Raw genomic sequence first — 21,394 nt, 5'->3', positions numbered from 1 at the left:
CTTTTGGGTTACACAGATGCAGATTGGGCAAGCTCACATATACTTATGCGCTCTACTAGTGGAAATTGCTTCTTTATAAATGGCTGTCTTGTTTATTGGACCAACAAGAAACAACACTGTGTTGAAGTTCCTACAACCGAGTTAGAATATATTGCGACATCACTTGAAGCTCGTGAGCTGATCTGGCTTTGACAAATGCTGGTTGATATTGGTAACTCTCCTCTTTCTAGCACATCCTTGCGGTGTGACAATCAAAGTGCTATTAGTCTTACAAAAGACTACGTTCAACGTAATAAGTCAAAGCACATTGCTGTCCATTATCATTATGTCAGGTATGAAGTACGCAAAGGAACCATTATGGTTGAACACTGTCCAAGTGACCAGATGATTGCAAAAATTCTTACCAAAGGCCTGAACGAGTCACATTTCATCCTCTTGTGCTCAGATCTTGGAGTTGCTTCGACCTCACTCTTTCTAGATTAGCTTCTCTGCTATTGTGGTAGCTTTGTACATATGACATTGTAGTCCTATAGGTACCATGCACTATGCACACTCCACATTTGCACATTGTGATCTCCAAGTCACTTGTATATTTGTACATAGATACACAACTCACTTTCACATCATCATCGCTGGTTTATCTTTTCACATTGTATAGGGGCTTGGGTTTTTCCCTTGAACTCCCCAAGGGTTTTTTCATCCAAAGCTCGAGACCTTTGTTTGAGTGGGGATGTTGGAGCTGTATATGGCTCACTCTACTCAACTTGGTCTCACCTATATATTTGTATCTCGTCCTCAATATGAATCAATCTTGGGGAGCGTACATGGTGTGTCTCTTGTCTCGTCTCTCTCTCTACATCTCAACATGGGTGTGGTAGAGGAATGGCTCAAGCATGTGAAGCTCAGTCTAATGTAAATGCTGATCGTGGACAAGGCCGCTTTGAGCCATAGAGGAGGTTCATCACCACTTGTTATAATTATGGTGAACTTGGTCATATTAGCACTTATTGCTCAAAGACACTAGGGATGGGAGGGGATATGTTTTCACTTCCTCAGTATATTCCTAATAGAGCTAATGATTATGCATTGTATAAATGGGGAGATCAAGGTACGGGATAGGAAAATCAAGCCTCAACCTCTGGTGGTCATGTGGGTTGTGCGAGTTGAAAAGAAAGACGCAGATGTGTTGCCAATAGGCAAAAGAGAGAGGGAAGGTTATGTAGCACCAAGGCCTAGTAGAAAGAAAGGGAAGGAGAAGGAGGGTGAAGATGCGGAAGCCAAGAGAAAGAGAAAGCCTTGTAGACAATTTGAAGTGGCAGATTTTTCTTTGGGAGAAGGCCAAACAGCTTACAGTTTAAAGGAAGACTTGATTGGAAGGAAAGTAGATTGTACTTTTGGACAGTTGATGAATATGGTACCCAAACTTAAAAGACAGTGGAAGTCATTAGTGAATCTAGAGAAACAGCCAGAGCATGGACAAGTTAGAGTGTTGTCTGTGGGAGAGTTACCCGACATCTATCCTCTGGTGAACTCTTCGCACAAAGGTGTGGGCATGGTAGAATCCTACATTGATGGAGGTGCTCAAGTTTGTGTGATCACACAGTCATGTATCGCGAGATTGGGTCTCATTACATGCGAAAGCTCTGGGTTTTGGATTTGACTAGCAAACCGTGCCAAAGTGAATTGTTTGGGAATGATCAAGAATTTGGAAGTCAAAGTCTTTAACGTGAAGGTTATGGTGAACTTTCATGTTATGTCAGTTGGTCTGGGAGCCTTCCTCTCATTCTGAGACGACCTTGGTTGAGAGTTGTTGGTGCCGTGCAAGATTGGGGCAAGGTCACAATCGGTGTGCATGGCAAGAAGGGTGAAAAGAAAGTGTTTGATATGACTACCAAAAAACCTATGGCACTTGAAGATGTGAGTGAGAATGATGAGTCCAAAACTACCAGTGATGATAGTTCTAAAGACTCAAAAAGTAGCATCACTTCGAGTTCCGCTGATGAGGGTGAAGTGTCATTCTTGTTGTTGAATGAAGAACAAAAATAAATGAGTGAAGTGTTGCAAATATCAAGGAATATAAATGCTTCAAGCCGTTTAGAGCAACTTTAAGAGTTGATGCAACCTAAACAAGAACTGCCAATAAATAAACAGTTGATTCAAAATATGTTGAGTACTAGTTTGACACAAGGAGAAAGAAAGGAGTACTTAGCAATGTTGGACAAGTTTCCAAATCTTTTCATTACCTCATATCAAGAAATAAAGGGTTTTGTTGGGGATCCTATGAAGATCGAGCTAGTTGAAGGGGCAAATCCAATACGACAGAAATTAAGAAGGATGGGTAAGGAACATATGAATGCTATAAAGGAAGAAGTAGATAAGATTTTGAATGCAGGGTTCATTGTGCCAGTGAATAATGTTGAATGGGTGAGCCCTATAGTAGTCACCCCAAACAAAGATGAGAATTGGAGAGTTTGTGTTGATTACAAGCCACTAAATGCGGCGATCAAGAAAGCTCCTTACCCTTTGCCTTTTATTGATCAATTGTTAGATGCATTGACTGGTTTTGAGAGATACAGTGTCTATGATGGGTATTCAAAATACTTTTAGCTTTTCCTTGCTCCTGAAGACAGGAAAAAGACTACTTTTATCACGCCATGGGGATGTTTCTGCTTTTGTTTCCTTCCTTTTGGGTTGATAACTGGGCCAGGAGCCTTTGAAAGAAAAGTAGATTGGGTCCTTACCCCGTTCCTTTGAAAGTTTGTCAAATGGTACATATATGATTTTTGCGTATACAGTTCAAGGAAATAACATGTTCAAAAGCTTGCAATGACTTTTGCAAGGTATGATGAATGTGGGGGTCAGCTAAACCCTAAACAATGTCATTTGGCACAGCCACGGGTGATGCTTCTTGGGCATGTTATTTCAAAAAATGGGATTGAAGCAAACTGAGAGAAAGTGGAGGCTTTGTTGTTACTGTCATCCCCTAAAGATACCAGACAGTTGGCCACTTTCATATAGAAAGTTAAATATTTGTCTCGTTTCATACCTTTGGCATCACAGCTATTGTATCCATTGCAACAAACATTTAAGAATGATCCCTTAGAGTGGTCTCATGAGTGTGACAATGTTTTTGACAAAGTTAAAGAAGTTTTGAGTACGTTACCTATAATGCAAGCTCCTGACTGGGAAAAGGAGTTTTATGTTAACCCATCAATGGGAGATGATGCTATCGGAGCTATGTTATTAGAAAGGGGGAGGGAATCTCAGTATATGAAGCTTGTTCATTATGCTAGCAGAGTGAAAAGTCCTCATGAGAGAGATTTTTTTGAGATTGAATTGGTGATGACCAGTATGGTTTATGCTTGCAAACGATTCAGACACTACTTGCTACAAAAGTCATTCACCTTTCTCACCAGTTATTCATTGTTTCCCCAGTTGTTCAATAATTCAAATATACCAAAAACAATAATGAAATGGGTTATTGAGCTCCAGGAGTTTCAGTTCACTTTTTTGGTGGAGGAAAGTACTTGGGATACCTTAGCATATCTTCTCACTTGTAAGGATACTTTGATTTTGGTTAAAGAAAAGGTGGTGCAAAAGAAGGAAGTTGGGACTATTGCCATCCCTATGCTTCACTGTTATACTTTGATGGTTCTTATCGAAGAAGTCATGATGCTGCTTCAGGAGGCATTTTTATTTATGATGCACAAGGCAAGCTTATGAGGAATCAAGGGCTGAAACTTGATGCCAAAAGTAACAATGAAGCAAAATACATGGCTCTTGAAGGTGGTTTGCATATTTGCTTACAATTGGGAATTAGACGCTTGCAAATTAAAGGAGATGCTCTGTTAGTTGTGAAGCAAGTGTTGGGAGTATGGAAGAATAAGAACCCTAAACTGAAAAATTTATGCTTCAAAATGAAAGCGTTTCTCAAAAAGCTTGAAGCATGGAGTTTGCACCATATTGAGAGGTCTCTAAATGAAGACGCTCATGATGCTGCCCAAGAGATGATCACTTGTGTGTTTGTGGTAAAGGTAGATGCCCCTTTATATCATGGGAGGGAAATCTTATCAAAGGAAGTGGATTTTCTATTGACAGGTGTTCTACCTGAAGGTTTTCCGTCTTCTAAAAAGTATGCGTTCATAAGGAAAGCCAAGAAATACAAAATGCTTGATGATGTGCTTTACATGAAAGGAGGTGATTTGGTTTTGCGTCGTGTGCCTTGGAAGGAGGAGATTTACAAAATTCTGGAAGAAAATCATGAGGGATCTTGTGGAGGCCATTTTGCTATGAAGATCATGTTGCATAAGGTCTTGCAAGAAGATTATATATGGCCAAGTATTCAACGGGATGTTAATCCTTGGTGTAAGTCATGTTTGCCTTGTCAGAGGATGGGAAAGAGAATTTTGAAGCCAGAGTTGCAGAAGACAATTTTAGCTTTTGATGTGTTTGAAAAATGGCGTCTTGATGCTATTGGACCCTTACCTATGACTAGCAAGAGAAATGCTTACATTTTGACACAGTGGATTATTTGTCATGATGGGTTGAAGTGGAAATTCCTGCTCTCAAGCTATTGTCATTGGAAGATGAGGAGCAAACAAATGCATGGCAGAAAAGGTTATTGGGCTTACAATTGGATAGAGTTTTAGCTTTGAGCTATTATGAAGAAGTTTCAAGGAAGGCACAATAAAAAGCCAATGAGTGCGTGGAAGATTAAAAAAATGATAAAGGATGATTTGGTGTTGCGATACAACAGTAAATTGGACCATAACCTTCAAAAGAAATTTTAAATCAAATGGGAAGGTCCTTTTACTGTTGTAAACAAATTTGAAAATGACACTTATCAGTTGGCAGACTTAAATGGTGCACAACATAAATATCATGTCAATGGTTATAGATTGAAGAAGTATCTGGCGCATTTGTTGACAATTGTGACTGATGAAATGCTATCAATACAAGGAGACAATGTGGAGACATCTGAAAATGTGGATGAGGTTTCTGGGGATGAAATGCAACAGTTGTTCACCCTAGACACCTTTGCTTTTCATGAATGACTAAGCAGGCAAGGGGGGGTTGGAAATCTATGTACATGTCAGGCATTTTTTGGATAAGCATGAAGTCACTAAGTCATGCCAAAAAGCTTGCCCACTAGCCTCATGTATATATGTGTACGTAGCCTTGCAAGTTTTGGAAGTGGCCTTGTAAAAATTCATGTACAAAGGTGTGATTTTGCCAAGCTTGAATGATGATGTTTTGAGATGTTCAAAACTCCATAATATGGTTTTTAATAAGTATTTTCAGCCGTGCTTTATAGCTTGTGAATTGGACTTGTACATCATGAGTTATGAGCATCCGATGCGGGCAGTCTCAACTTAGAAGGTGATTGCGGGTGCATGCGAGAAGGGAAACTAGGCCAACTTGGGGGCCTAAGATTAATGAATTCTGAAGTTTTATATTTTTGGAGATAGCCGAGGCGATGGGCTTCGAGCTGTGTGTTACGGTGCGTCATTCAGTGACCGGAGTAGCAAGGTATGCCTCGGGGAAAGTTGTCCGAGAAGTCCTCTCATGCTTTGTTGGAGGCTGGGAATTTTTGGGGATGTTGGGAAGCTTGAAAGATGGTGCCAAGTGGAAATGAAGTAATCCCACATGGGGGGGAGAAAGTGGAAATTGGAGGGTATAAGGGGGGGAGTGGGTACCCCCTAAGGTTGTATCAGAGGGACGAATAGAGCTTCTTTTGCCTTGCTAATGGGGCTCGTGGGTGTTGGGGCAGAGAGGGGGAACCCATTGTGAGTTCCCAGTGCTTGGACAGGCACCTGGCCACCTTTTTGGTCCCCGGACACTTGCCTCCACCCCATTCCTTGGTCAAATGGTGACCACCAGCTCATTTTTCACCCAAACAAGGCCAAAATTGGACCAATTAAAAGGTGCCGAAAGAGAGAACCATGTCGGCTAAGAGGAGAGAGAATTTTTTTGGGATAAGAGCAAAAAAGATTTCGTTTTTAATAGCTGCAATTCTTTGCACACCCTTTTTCCTAACAGAGACTAGCTTGTTTGGAGCTTTTGAGAGATACCCCAACTTCGAAAGCTTGTAACTCTCTCGTCTGTAGTCGGAATCAAGCATATGGATACGATATTGAAGGTCTACATGACACAAGCTTCATCTTTATGGTCTCGGTTTCCAGAAATTTTAATCATGGTTTGGGTTAGGGTAGTTTCTCGCCCGGCTTTACAGGTATTCGACATAGGTGTTTTTCACAGATTTATGGTGTTTCCTTCTGACGGATACGTGTGGTGTGTGCAATTCTATAGAGGCTCTTGTTTTCCTTCTTGTTTGCACACTAAAAACGGAAATATGTGTGCGAGCTATTGGAGAATGAGGATGACCTTAACTTACCTCCAAAATTTCTATTCTAGTGCAACATGCAAAAGGTAGTATGTTTTGCATGTACACATTGTTGTTGCATCTATTACTTCCATGTTTTTCATTGTTGCAAAATTTTAGCCTAATCTTTTCGAGCTATATATGGCTCACTCTGCGCAACTTGGTCTCACCTATATATTTGTATCTTGTCCTCAATATGAATCAGTCTTTGCAAGCGTACAGGGTGTATCTCTTGTCTCGTCTCTCTCTCTTTCTCTCTTCCTTTCAACATGGTATCAGAGCGGTAACAATCATGCAACAACTCAATTCATGGTGAAAAAGCAGAGTATGTGTATGCGATTCACATGTAAGATTCAAAATTTTGACAAATTTTATTTTTGAGGATTGATTCTTGTTAATTGTGGTTGTTTTGTGTTACAAATAATATGATTAGTGTTTTGTGTGGATTTTCATTGCTAATCAATATGGTGAATTGTTGATTACATTTTCTTATTGATTTGTCTTTTGACACCCTCAACTTCGTCTCAATTTTTGGGAGTCTTCTACTCAAAATTTGGAGAAACGAAAAAAGCGCTATTGAGCATAGCGCAATGGCATTTTCCATACAAAACTTGTTCGTCTCCTCACGCTCTTCGATTTGAGTTCTAGGTTTGCATCAATCAAAATTCGCAAACTAAAAGTTATGCTATTTTTACTATAATCAAGCTTTATGCAGGTTTTGTCCTCGTGCGTCTTCGTGAAACGTCCATGAACGTTTTTCTAATTTTTGTGTCAACTTTTTTGAGGAAATTAATATTTTTACTATTCGTATTGGGGACGTCAATTTTAAGTCTCACGGTGCGTCTCACGTCACTCTATTTTGAGGACTCTTTTATTATTAATGTCTTCTTTTCCCTACTTTTTTGGGTGATGTCCCTCACATCTTTGGACGTTTATTGAGCATTCTTCTTGTGTTTATCATTGAAAGAACACAATTGTCATATTTATCTCGTTCTTAATAGCAGCCTTCACCATATATGGTGTCCAAATTTTGCGATCTTATCTTATACATCTTCTCACAACCAGATATGGCTATCACTATTCTCATCAACAATTTTCCTTCTGGCCAGCGTTCTGTTCCTCCTTTCCAAAGCCAAGGATTTCCATGTTGGAAATCAAAGATGTTGTTAATTCTTGAAAGCGGTGAACTCTCTGATATTGTCCTTGACAATCGTTTATGTCCATCATAGCATGTTGACTAAAGGACCTGTATTTGAAGATTGGCATGTTGCATATACGGATTGGCAATGACGTGAAAAGCAGCTCATCGGTATATTTTTTCTATTCATAGCAATTTTCTTTTTGTTTGATGTGTATAAACTGCATGTTGACTAAAGGACCTGTATTTGAAGATTGGCATGTTGCGTATACGGATTGGCAATGACGTGAAAAACAGCTCATCGGTATATTTTTTCTATTCTTAGCAATTTTCTTTTTGTTTGACGTATGGAAGTACCTTATCGAAAACTTTTAGAAGAAATCCGTTACAAAAATACTTTATTTGAGAGGTTTGCTTAACAAGTTACAATATGAGTCTGTCAAATCCATTATTAATCAACTTGCTACTGTCGGAGATCCTGTTCCACAAAAACAATTGATTACACTTAATCTCCTTGACACGGTGAAGGACTCTTCTTATAATAACAGTGTTACCATTTTTTCTAATAAAGATGGTCTCGATCTCGACCAAGCTTACATGTCTTTAATTTGAATACTCTCAATGTCAAGAACGGTGTAATGCTAGTCATGATACTACTATGATTTCACAAGAGGAGATTGAGTCACAATAGATGGAGCGTGCTCTTTTTGCTCCAAGGCGTCCATTTCAACAAGGAAACTATAGAGGTGGTTGTCGCGGTAATATGTTCTCTCATCTCAAATTTTCTAATAAGCAATCACTATAAGAGGTCACTTAAAGTCCGACGCCAATTCCCCAGCGTCAATGGTAGGCGTCGGTATATGTGTAGGTAAGTATGGAGGAAGATTTAGTTTTTTCAAAAATTCATTTTTAAATTTCTAACTTCTATTCCGATGTGTCTTCCAACGCTTGTACGAATGCACTTTTCGACGCGTTTATGAATTTTTTTTTCTACGCTTCTATCAATACCTGTACCGGCGAACCCTGAATAAACACAAACCGCGGGTTTTTCCTGTGCATTTCTCTTCTTCTTGCGCCTTTTCTCTTGTAAGGTCTCTACTTTCAAATCTCACACAAGTTCTATTACGCATTTGTATTTTTTTGAACCATCACTCCTTATTTAAGATATTCGAGTTCAAATTATGAATCGTAGGTTGAGAAAACCTAGAAATTAAAATTTACGCTACAAAATTCTGACATGTTTAGCTATATGAATCACTAACTAACTTATTGCAAAACTTATTTACTGATTGTAGAATTTTCTTTTACTACTTTAAAGTTAATATAAGACTGTAAAGTTTAACTTAAAAATGTAAAGTAAATTATCATTAAGGAAATAAATAAAATAATTATAAAGACAAAAGAATACACAGGGATGACAAATGAAGGCACATGGACTCACATACGAGGGGACAAAGTGGGACACACTGTCACATGAAAAAGGCGAGGCTACTCTTGACTAATCTTAATGAGGGGGGGGCTTGTGTGGCCTTATCTTTTGATGATAATGACAAAGTGGTCAAGCTCATGGGTACCACAAGGGTACCAAAAACGCCGGAATGTTTTTGGGAAAAAAAATAAAAAAACATAAATAGAGCATCCATGCTCACACTTTAGACGTAGAGATTGCCTCTATAGCGCTCACGAAGTGCTGCCACTTCTCTTAGAGAGAAGGCGTCCACAAACCACTAAGAGAGCAAAAACTGTAGTGGACTGATAAGGTGCGTATTAATTAAGCATTCAATTAACTTTAGGAATGATGTATGTGGGCTATCTCTTACTCTAATCTCTCTAATAGATTAGTAAGGTTCAATTAGCTATGTGTATGTGTGCTACCTCTTACTCTAATCTCTAATGGATTAGTAAGATTCAATTCGTTATGTGTGTGTATGTGTGCTATCTATTACTCTAATCTTCTAATAGATTAGTAAGATTCAATTAACTTTAAGAAGGGTATGTGTGTGTGTGTGTGTGTTATCTTTTACTCTAATCTCTCTAATATATTAGTAAGATTCAATTAGTTATGTGTGTGTGCGTGCTATCTATTATTACTCTAATCTTCTAATAGATTAGTAAGATTCAATTAGCTTTAAGAAGGATATGTGTGTGTGTGTGTGTGTGTGTTATCTTTCACTCTAATCTCTCTAATAGATTGGTGAGATTCAATTAGCTTTAGAAAAGTATGTGTGTGTGTTCTCCTTTACTCTAATCTTTCTAATGGATTAGTAAGATTCAATTAACTTTAGAAAAGATGTGTGTGTATGTTTTCTCTTACTCTAATCTCTCTAAGTATACCTACTCTCTCTAGTTAGTACATCTTCACTATTAACTTATATATTGTTAATTGAAAGTTAATACATAAGAGAACTCCTCATAGTCTTATTATACATGATGAAATTCTCATTCACCAATGTTATTGTCAATTAGGTTAAATAGAATTTTGAATAATACTAAAAATTGATTTAGTTGAAGTATAGAATTGAAGTTAGAATTGGATTAGAAATGTCATGCATAAAAGTAATGCATTCCTAAACTTTTACTCGTAATTTACACACTTAATTTTTGATTAATTAAGATTAGCAAATATTTGATGTATAGAAATTAGATGTAGAACAACAACACTAAGTGTGAATCCGAGTTGGCGAGGGTTCAAATTACAGACTCTCTTTGAAAACAAGGAGATTACTAGGGAAATTGACCAATTTAAAGTTCTAAGTGTATAACATAAGTGTAGAACAAAAAAATGGCTCCAAAGCGTGCTCGAACACAAGGCGCTAATGATCATGAAGCTGGTACAAGTAACGGTGGAATCCCTGCGGAAAATGCTATGTCTCCACCAATCAGACCAATCGGAGCTATGGTACAGGTTAGTATTGCAATTTCAAGTTATGCATCATTGCATATGCCATAGGAATATATTATTTACCTTATGAAAAGAAAACACGGACCGAAACCATGGAGCTTAACCCCAAGAAACTCGTCATATGTTTGACAAGTAGGAAAGATTGTCTGGTTAAACTGGTTGCTATAGGAAAGAATGTTTGTCCAAAACCTTCCGTATGGTTTCTCTCAAGTCTCTCTACTTATTAGCGCTGGTATTATGTGGCAGTTGCCGAGGCGTGAGATGACGCCCAGGATGGCACCACTGATGCTGTGGTGGGAGTACACCCAGATTAGCGCAGCTGGATACTGCAGTTTTGTTTTGCCGTGGCGTGAGGATGACGCCCAGATTAACACCGTTGTTGCTGTGACGGGAGTACGTCCAGATTAGCACAACGAGTACTTGTCGAGCAGTATGGGACGCTCATGAGGACAAGGGTTTTTATAAATAATGTATATACCGATCGAACATAATAGCGCTAGTAGAGATTCTTGAGTGAACTTAATCCAAGGGTTGTTGGTTTAAAATTGGACGACTTCTTGTTTGACTATTGTTTGTAATACTGTTTGAAGAGCTGTTTTAACGAACCAGTATCATAAATAAAATAAAGGAACATGTATGTTTTAACAGTGTGGTAGTAATTAGATAACAAAAGAAGGGTGAGTGTGGTGTGGAAAGTGGGAGAATGATACCCCGACGGTATCATTCTATGGATGGGTGGACCCGATGAGTCGGGTAACTTTCCAACGCTAGAATTTTTTTTATAAATCTTAAAAGAGACAAACCTTGGCGGCTGTGCTTCTGAAACATGCGGAAAAAAGCGCACAGGTTGGTCACTCTAAGATTTATACTTTGAGGTATAATTGATTATAGATAGTTTTTAGATAGGGTTATGGTGGTCACGCTCCGCCATAGCGAGATAGGACCAATCCTTCACTAACGGTTCATGGCCGTGGCTACGTAGTTGCTAAGGCAATGTCCGTTGGTTTTTCTTTCTCAAGATTGGAGACCTATCAAAGGTACTCCGCTCCTCTCAAAAAGGGGCAGGGACCTCACACTGGTATCAGAGCCTAGGTTAAAGCTTGGGGAGATTTTTAGATTGATGTTTGGATATTGAAGGATGCGAATGTTTGAAATAATAGAAGAACCTAGAAAAATTGTTTTGAGTTTTTATATGGTCTTGAAGACTGAACTTTCCTGGTACAGGAAAATGTTCATTCAGCCTACCAGAAATTCCAGGTGTTCACCATCATGTTTGAAAATGCATGCCAATCACCAAATTATCAGTTTCGAAAAAGGGTGATGATGATTTTGGATAGGGTGTTTGCACCACCTATTCCAAGGCTGCATAGAAGATGGGGCATCAACTGGAGTCCATCAGGAGGAATCTATACCATCGATGCTGACAAGATATGGTGCATGGATACCAACCTCAAGAAACTTCTTTGGGCAGAGGAGTTAAAAGTCATCGAAGTTTATCTTTTCCTTGGTACTAAGAATCCGGATGCTACCATTACCTTGGGAGGAGAAAAGATATCTCAGACTCAATGGGTCTATAACCAAGTTACAAAAGTTATCCATTGTGGTAGGATTCGACCCATATGTGTATCTCGTAGCTTTCAAGGGTCAAAAGAAACTTATTATTTTGATCCTTTAGCCTATCCTTTTGTAGTCACTAAACTCAAAATATAGAGACATTACAATCCTTGTACCTAAAGACTACCAACCTTGGTAGCAAATAATATGTGTATAAATAAAGTTTGGATTAATATTATCTTTTGTTTGTATTATTGCTTGATCAAGTCTTGCCTTAAAGTGGATTAAAGTTAGAGTATCCAATAAAGTTTCACTTAATCTATATTGCACAGAGTGCGGTGTACACATCTCTTCAAGAGAAAAAGCTACTTCTCAAGCAAGCTAAACTTCCCTCTTTCAAAGGGTAAGGAGCCCTAGTTGAGCGCGATGCTGAAGTGTGGCTCGAAGAGATGGAGGATTATTTTGCTGCTGCTGGTACTACTCCCGATAACCAGGCAATGTTGGCTATGTTTCGTCTCACGGGGGATGCCAAGCTTTGGTGGAAACAACACTGCAAAGATAATCAAGTAGCTCAAAACACTCAAACTTGGGAAGACATTAAGTATGCTGTCAAAGGACGTTATCTTCCACCTGCAATCGAATCCCTTAAGATGAATGATTTCTTCAACTTACGTCAGTTTCATCTTACAGTGGAAGAATACTACTCCAAATTTGTAACTCTTAGGCGCTATGCTCCGCCAATGACCGCAGATCAACAAGTAACCCATTTCTGCCAAGGGCTAAATGCTCCTTTAAATACACGTCTAGAAGCCATGAGGCCTGTAAATTTTCAAGATGCTCTTTTAAGAGCTAAACCCTTAGCTAAAGAGATGTCAAACTCTCAAAGGGTACGAAATGGAAATTTAAGGAATGCTGGAAGGAGAGGACGGTCTATGATGTGGAACCAAAGGCAAGTTCACCCAGTTCACCAAACTCATCCAATAGTTGCAGCTTCAGCAAATGGAGCTCAAAATGCAGATCTTAGATGCTATGAATGCAACGAGCTAGGACATTTCAGGAATGTATGTCCTAGGCGAGTCTACGCAACAAATACACCTACTCGAGCTAGAGGACGAGGACAAATAATAAATCGTGGAGGAAGAAATGGAGGACGAGGTCGAGGGCGCAGAATGGCTGCCAGAGTCAATGCTATCATAGGAGAACCAACATTGGGAGAAGAACAAGAGGAAAGAGCAACTCTACATGCTGCAATTGATAACCCAAGAGCAAGACAACAATATGCTGTCATTCAAACACCTGCAAATCACCAAGGTGAAAAATTTGAGCTTCTTATTGATTGTGGTAGTACTCATTCTTTCTTGTCACCTAAACGTTTAAGGAGGTTAGGACTTAATCAACATCCTACAAGAAAGATGAGAGTTGAATTAGCCAATGGAAAGGAGGTGTTATCTCAGTATACTGTGGAAAAAATAGATTTCAAGTTGGGATAATACTCTACTTCTGCTACTTTTCGAACCTTACCCATAGGAATCTATGACGGAATTCTTGGAATGGATTGGCTAGCCATTCATAATGCCAATATCCATTGTGCCCAAGGAAGTGTTACTTTTGTGGACAACCTAGGTCAAGAAGTCACTATTCAAGGCCAGAATGGAGGACCAAAAGCTTACTTGGTCAAAGCTAATCGTCTTTTGAAAGGGTTACACAAGGGTCAACAAATTTTTGTAGTCAAGCTAAACAAAGTAGAAAAATATTCTTCCAACCTTGAACCAATGTGGCTAGAAGAATTTTCGGATGTTTTCCCCGCTGAACTTTCTAAACTACCACCACCCAGGGAGGTGGACCATGAAATAAAAAATTTTCCAGGTAGTGAACCAGTCTCAAGAGCGCCGTACAAGATGTCACTTCCAGAGGCTATAGAACTCAAGGAGCAGCTCAAGCAGTTGATTGAGCAAGGATTTATCCGACCTAGTACATCTCCATGGGGTGCACCTGTTCTCTTCCAAAAGAAAAAGGATGGCTCTCTTCGACTTTGCATAGATTATATGGGCTTAAATCAGGTTACCATGAAGAATAAATATCCAATTCCTCGTATTGATGAGATGCTGGATAGATTACATGGAGCCAAAATATTCACGAAGATTGATCTTCGATCTAGCTATCATCAAATTCGAATCCAGGAGGTTGATATCTCCAAAACAGCTTTCAACACTCGTTATGGTCATTATGAATTTACAGTGATGGCTTTCGGACTTACGAATGCTCTTGCCACTTTCAATCGTCTGATGCATGATATCTTTAGAGAATTCTTGGACGATTTTGTCCTAGTATTCTTTGACGATATCTTAATTTATTCCAAATCAGAAGAAGAGCATGAAGGACTTGTTAGGAAAGTGTTAAAGCTTTTACGCCGAAATAAGCTGTATGCAAAGAAAAGCAAATGTACCTTCTTTACCCCTAAGGTCTGTTACTTAGGGTTTATCATTTCACCTGAAGGAGTCTCTGTTGACCCTGACAAAGTCAAAGATATTGTGGAATGGCCTCAACCCACTTCACAAACTGAAGTTAGAGGGTTCTTAGGTATCACAGGGTGGTACAGGATCTTTGTAAAGGACTATGCTCTTAAAGCTGCACCACTAACTGACTTGCTAAAGAAAGGAGCTACGATACTTTGGGAAGAAAAACATGAATCTTGCTTCAAACATCTTAAGGAGTATCTTGCTTCAGAACCTCTCTTAAAACTTCCAGATTTCACCCAAGAATTCGAGGTGATTACAGATGCTAGTAACCTTGCATTAGGAGGAGTCCTTACTCAAGAAGGAAGGCCTGTAGCTTATACTTCTCGGAAGCTTATGATTCATGAAGTGAATTATGCTACACATGATTTAGAATTGCTAGCAGTTATTCATGCTCTCAAGCTATGGAGACATTATCTATTGGGACGCAAATTCCAATTGGTAATAGATCACAAGAGTCTTAAGTGGATTTTTACCCAACCTAACCTTAATATGAGACAGAGGATATGGATAGAGCTCATGCACGAATATGATTTTGATATTAAATTTAGACCAGGTAAGGATAATGTTGTGGCAGATGCCCTAAGCCGTAAAGCTTTTCTGGGGGCAATTTCCATGGCTAACAACCCTATTCTAGACAAGGTCTTGGATGCTGCTGTCAGAGATACAGATTACCAGATGCTTGCTAGTATCCTACGTGAAGAGAGGGTATCATCAAATCAGCCTAAACCTCTACATTATTCCTTAGAAGATGGGAAAATTTACTATAGGAATCAACTATGCATACCTAAGGATTCTACCCTAAGGAATACTATCCTATATGAAGCACACGATGGCCCAACTTTAGGACATCCAGGTTATGCCAAAACCATCAATGCAATTCGCAGAAGTTACTATTGGCAAGGTATGAAGGGTGATGTCCTTCGCTATGTCAAGCAATGTTTGTCTTGTCAAAGGATTAAGGTAGAGAGACTAAAGATGCCAGGTAAATTACATCCTTTAGATATTCCCCAAATGAAATGGGAATGTATTAGCATGGACTTTATCACCGGGTTTCCTTCTGTCCAAGCTGGATATGATTTAATCATGGTCATAGTCGACTTGCTTACTAAAGTGGCTCACTTAATCCCAGTCAAGACAACCTTTATAGCTTTAGATATTGCTCGTCTGTTTGTGAAGGAGGTTTTCAGAATTCATGGTTTACCCAAGAGGATTGTCAGTGATCGTGATGCCAGGTCTACTTCAAAGTTTTGGGTATCATTGTTTCAAGCTATTGGAACCCAATTATGTTTTAGTACTACTTATCATCCTCAAACTGATGGCCAAACTGAAAGAGTTAATCAAGTAATTGAAGACATCCTTAGAGCCTACTGCAATAGAGAACCTCGCAAGTGGATTCAATACCTACCCTTGGTAGAGTATGCATACAATTCCTCTACTCATAGAAGTATTGGAATGACACCTTTTAATGCTCTTTATGGTCAAGAATGTTTATCACCTCTTAAATTTTCTGACCCCACTATAAGGGTAGAAGCCTCAAAGAAAATGCTTGAAGAAATGGAAGCTCAAACCAAAGCTATTCGAAGGGATATTCAAGTGGCTCAAGATCGACAAAAGAAGTTTGCCAACTTACAAAGATCTGATCGGATTTTCAAAGAAGGTGACAAAGTTTTCTTACGAGTAAAGCCCAAAAAGAGCAATCTGTCTCTTGGAAGGTATAAGAAGCTTAGCTACCGATATTGTGAACCTTACGAAATAATCAAGGTTGTAAGTGATCAAGATTATAGACTAAAACTCCCTTCTCATCTCAAAGTGAATGATGAATTTCATGTAAGTCTGTTAAAACCTTATGTATAAAACCCTGACCATGTCCTTGATGATGAGAAAATCATTTTACCTGCTCAAGATGTTCTACAACTCCAACCTGATACTATCCTAGAAACTCGAGAGAGAAAGCTTAGGAATAGATCCATCAAAGAACATCTTATCTAATGGAAGGATTTCCCTATAGAAGATGCTACTTGGGAAGATGAGACATCCCTTCTTAAGGATTACCCTTCACTGTTCTTAAGATGAGGGCATCTCAAATTCTAAGTTGGGGAGATTGTAAGGTCTCTACTTTCAAATCTCACACAAGTTCTATTACGCATTTGTATTTTTTTGAACCATCACTCCTTATTTAAGATATTCGAGTTCAAATTATGAATCGTAGGTTGAGAAAACCTAGAAATTAAAATTTACGCTACAAAATTCTGACATGTTTAGCTATATGAATCACTAACTAACTTATTGCAAGACTTATTTACTGATTGTAGAATTTTCTTTTACTACTTTAAAGTTAATATAAGACTGTAAAGTTTAACTTAAAAATGTAAAGTAAATTATCATTAAGGAAATAAATAAAATAATTATAAAGACAAAAGAATACACAGGGATGACAAATGAAGGCACATGGACTCACATATGAGGGGACAAAGTGGGACACACTGTCACATGAAAAAGGAGAGGCTACTCTTGACTAATCTTAATGAGAGGGGGCCTGTGTGGCCTTATCTTTTGATGATAATGACAAAGTGGGCAAGCTCATGGGTACCAAAAACGCGGGTATGATTTTTGGAAAAAAAAATAAAAAAATAAAATTTTTAAAAAAAAAGTTGGACGTTTTTTTTCCTGCTATAAATAGAGCATCCATGCTCACACTTTAGACATAGAGATTGCCTCTATAGCGCTCACAAAGTGCTGCCACTTCTCTTAGAGAGAAGGCGTCCACAAACCACTAAGAGAGCAAAAACTCTAGTGGACTAATAAGGTGCGTATTAATTAAGCATTCAATTAACTTTAGGAATGATGTATGTGGGCTATCTCTTACTCTAATCTCTCTAATAGATTAGTAAGGTTCAATTAGCTATGTGTATGTGTGCTACCTCTTACTCTAATCTCTAATGGATTAGTAAGATTCAATTAGTTATGTGTGTGTATGTGTGCTATCTATTACTCTAATCTTCTAATAGATTAGTAAGATTCAATTAACTTTAAGAAGGATATGTGTGTGTGTGTGTGTTATCTTTTACTCTAATCTCTCTAATAGATTAGTAAGATTCAATTAGCTTCAAGAAGGATATGTGTGTGTGTGTGTGTGTGTTATCTTTTACTCTAATCTCTCTAATAGATTGGTGAGATTCAATTAGCTTTAGAAAAGTATGTGTGTGTGTTCTCCTTTACTCTAATCTTTCTAATGGATTAGTAAGATTCAATTAACTTTAGAAAAGATGTGTGTGTATGTTTTCTCTTACTCTAATCTCTCTAAGTATACTACTCTCTCTAGTTAGTACATCTTCACTATTAACTTATATATTGTTAATTGAAAGTTAATACATAAGAGAACTCCTCATAGTCTTATTATACATGATGAAATTCTCATTCACCAATGTTATTGTCAATTAGGTTAAATAGAATTTTGAATAATACTAAAAATTGATTTAGTTGAAGTATAGAATTGAAGTTAGAATTGGATTAGAAATGTCATGCATAAAAGTAATGCATTCCTAAACTTTCACTCGTAATTTACACACTTAATTTTTGATTAATTAAGATTAGCAAATATTTGATGTATAGAAGTTAGATGTAGAACAACAACACTAATTGTGAATCCGAGTTGGCGAGGGTTCAAATTACAGACTCTCTTTGAAAACAAGGAGATTACTAGGGAAATTGACCAATTTAAAGTTCTAAGTGTATAACATAAGTGGAGTACAAAAAAATGACTCCAAAGCATGCTCAAACACAAGGCGCTAATGATCATGAAGCTGGTACAAGTAACGGTGGAATCCCTGCGGAAAATGCTATGTCTCCACCAATCGGACCAATCGGAGCTATGGTACAGGTTAGTATTGCAGTTTCAAGTTATGCATCATTGCATATGCGAGACCATAGGAATATATTATTTACCTTATGAAAAGAAAACACGGACCGAAACCACGGGGCTTAACCCCAAGAAACTCGTCATATGTTTGACAAGTAGGAAAGATTGTCTGGTTAAACTGGTTGCTATAGGAAAGAATGTTTGTCCAAAACCTTCCGTATGGTTTCTCTCAAGTCTCTCTACTTATTAGCGCTGGTATTATGTGGCAGTTGCCGAGGCGTGAGATGACGCCCAGGATGGCACCACTGATGCTGTGGTGGGAGTACACCCAGATTAGCGCAGCTGGATACTGCAGTTTTGTTTTGCCGTGGCGTGAGGATGACGCCCAGATTAACACCGTTGTTGCTGTGACGGGAGTACGTCCAGATTAGCACAACGAGTACTTATCGAGCAGTATGGGACGCTCATGAGGACAAGGGTTTTTATAAATAATGTATATACCGATCGAACATAATAGCGCTAGTAGAGATTCTTGAGTGAACTTAATCCAAGGGTTGTTGGTTTAAAATTGGACGACTTCTTGTTTGACTATTGTTTGTAATACTGTTTGAAGAGCTGTTTTAACGAACCAGTATCATAAATAAAATAAAGGAACATGTATGTTTTAACAGTGTGGTAGTAATTAGATAACAAAAGAAGGGTGAGTGTGGTGTGGAAAGTGGGAGAATGATACCCCGACGGTATCATTCTATGGACGGGTGGACCCGATGAGTCGGGTAACTTTCCAACGCTAGAATTTTTTTTATAAATCTTAAAAGAGACAAACCTTGGCGGCTGTGCTTCTGAAACATGCGGAAAAAAGCGCACAGGTTGGTCACTCTAAGATTTATACTTTTAGGTATAATTGATTATAGATAGTTTTTAGATAGGGTTATGGTGGTCACGCTCCGCCATAGCGAGATAGGACCAATCCTTCACTAACGGTTTATGCCCGTGGCTACGTAGTAGCTAAGGCAATGTCCGTTGGTTTTTCTTTCTCAGGATTGGAGACCTATCAAAGGTACTCCGCTCCTCTCAGAAAGGGGCAGGGACCTCACATCTCTTGCTCTCTTCCTCCTCACCTCTTACATATCTGATGCAAAACAAGTTGTCCGAGGTGTTTATCTTGCTCGTGGACTACTCCATAGCACTAAGGTGAGATTGTTTTCAAGTTTACTTGTAGGTTTAGGGTTTAGGGTTTAACATGGTGTGAGTGTGTGTGTTTTTGCAGGTTCGAAGACGTTTACAACACCTTTTCTTGCTCAAATAGGCCGAATGTAAGTGCTTGAACTTTTAATGCATATTAATTTTTTTAAAATTAAGTTGTATATTGATAAAAGAAAATTTTTTCTTTAAAAGAAATTATGGTTTCTGTTGTGAAATTTCGTTTTGAATTATGAAAAAAAATTATTTTGGTTTATGGAAAAATCTTGTTTTGAAGAAATTTTGTTTTGAATTACGTCGTTTTTGAAATTATGCGATTGATGAGGTTTAGGTTTTAGGTTTTGGTTAGGTTTAGTTTAAGTTATAGGTTAGGTTAGCTTATAGGACATTAATTATGCTAGGTTAGCTTATAGGTTAGGTTTAAATTAAAGGTTAAATTAAGTTATAAGTAAAGTTATAGGTTATAGGATAGGTTAGTTAGATTATACGTTAGGTTTAGGCAACAAGTTAGGTTATTGGTTAGGTTAGATTAGATTATAGGTTGTACGTAAAAAGTTAAGCTAGGTTATATGTTAAGTTAACTCATGTTTAGCTTATAGATGGACGTTGTGTTGGGACAGTTAGAACTTATGTACTACTTTTATGTTAATCTAAACACTTATTGCTGAAACGTCCAAACACGACCATCTATCAGCATCTAAACCATAACCCTCTAACCCTATTAGTAGACTGAAATGGCCAAGCGCTACACTAATTGGATTTGGAGTGACCAAATCAAAAGTTACCAAACCTAAGCAGATTTACATAGCCTACCCTAACGCTCCAAATATAGTATTAGCGATCAAAACAAAAGTTACTAATCTAAAGTCGATAACCCTTAGAAGCTATCCCTAAGCACACTAAATGGCCAAATGATACACTAACATGTTTTAGAGCACTTTACCTTAGCGGCTTTACATAGTGTACCCTAACTGTCCGAACACAATGCACTGTTTATTAGCGGCCAAACCAGAATCCATAGAACCCTAAGCGGCTAGCCCTAAGAAAATTGAAATGGAAAAATGCTACACTAATCCAATTTGGAGCCGCCAAACCTAGGCAACTTTACATAGCGCACCCTAACACTCCAAAATAGGGCCATCTATAAGCGACTAAACCAACAATAGTCCTAAGATGCTAACCCTAGGTGGCTAGCCCTAAGCGGATTGAAATGGCTAACTGCCATCTTAATCCAACTTGGAGCATTCTAACCTAAGCGGCTTTACACACCATACCATAAGTTCTAACTATCCGAACACAATGTCCATCTTTTAGCAGTCAAATGAAGATGACTTCTGTACTTTTAAAACTGCAACCGGACTTTGTTTAGGTTAGGTTATAGGTTATGTTTAGTTTATAAGTTAGGTTATGTCAAGTTAGGTTAGGTTTACGTTATAGGCTAGGTTAGATTATAGGTTAGGTTAGAGCTAGCAACAATAGTAGAAAAAATGCAAATGAACTTCGAAGATGACTCGTGTAATTCAAAAAACGCAAATGGACTTTGGTTAGGTTAGCCCATAGGTTAGGTTTAGGTTATAGGTTATGTTAGGTTAGGTTAAGTTTAAGTTATAGGTTAGGTTAGAGCTAGCAACGCAAACGGACTTCGAAGATGAGTCGTGTACTTCTAGAAATGCAAACGAACTTGGATTAGGTTAGGTTATAGGTTAGGTTAGATCTAGCGGCAAATAGTAGAAAAAACATAAATGGACTTCACGAATGACTCGTGTACTTCAAAAAATGCAAACTTCGGTTAGGTTTTGTTATACTTGAAGTTATAGGTCAGGTTTAATTTGGTTAT

The sequence above is a fragment of the Adiantum capillus-veneris genome, chromosome 8 (genome assembly GCF_014529385.1).
Source record: "Adiantum capillus-veneris isolate H3 chromosome 8, ASM1452938v2, whole genome shotgun sequence".
Classification (NCBI taxonomy): Eukaryota; Viridiplantae; Streptophyta; class Polypodiopsida; order Polypodiales; family Pteridaceae; genus Adiantum; species Adiantum capillus-veneris.
This window is presented reverse-complemented; position numbering follows the sequence as displayed.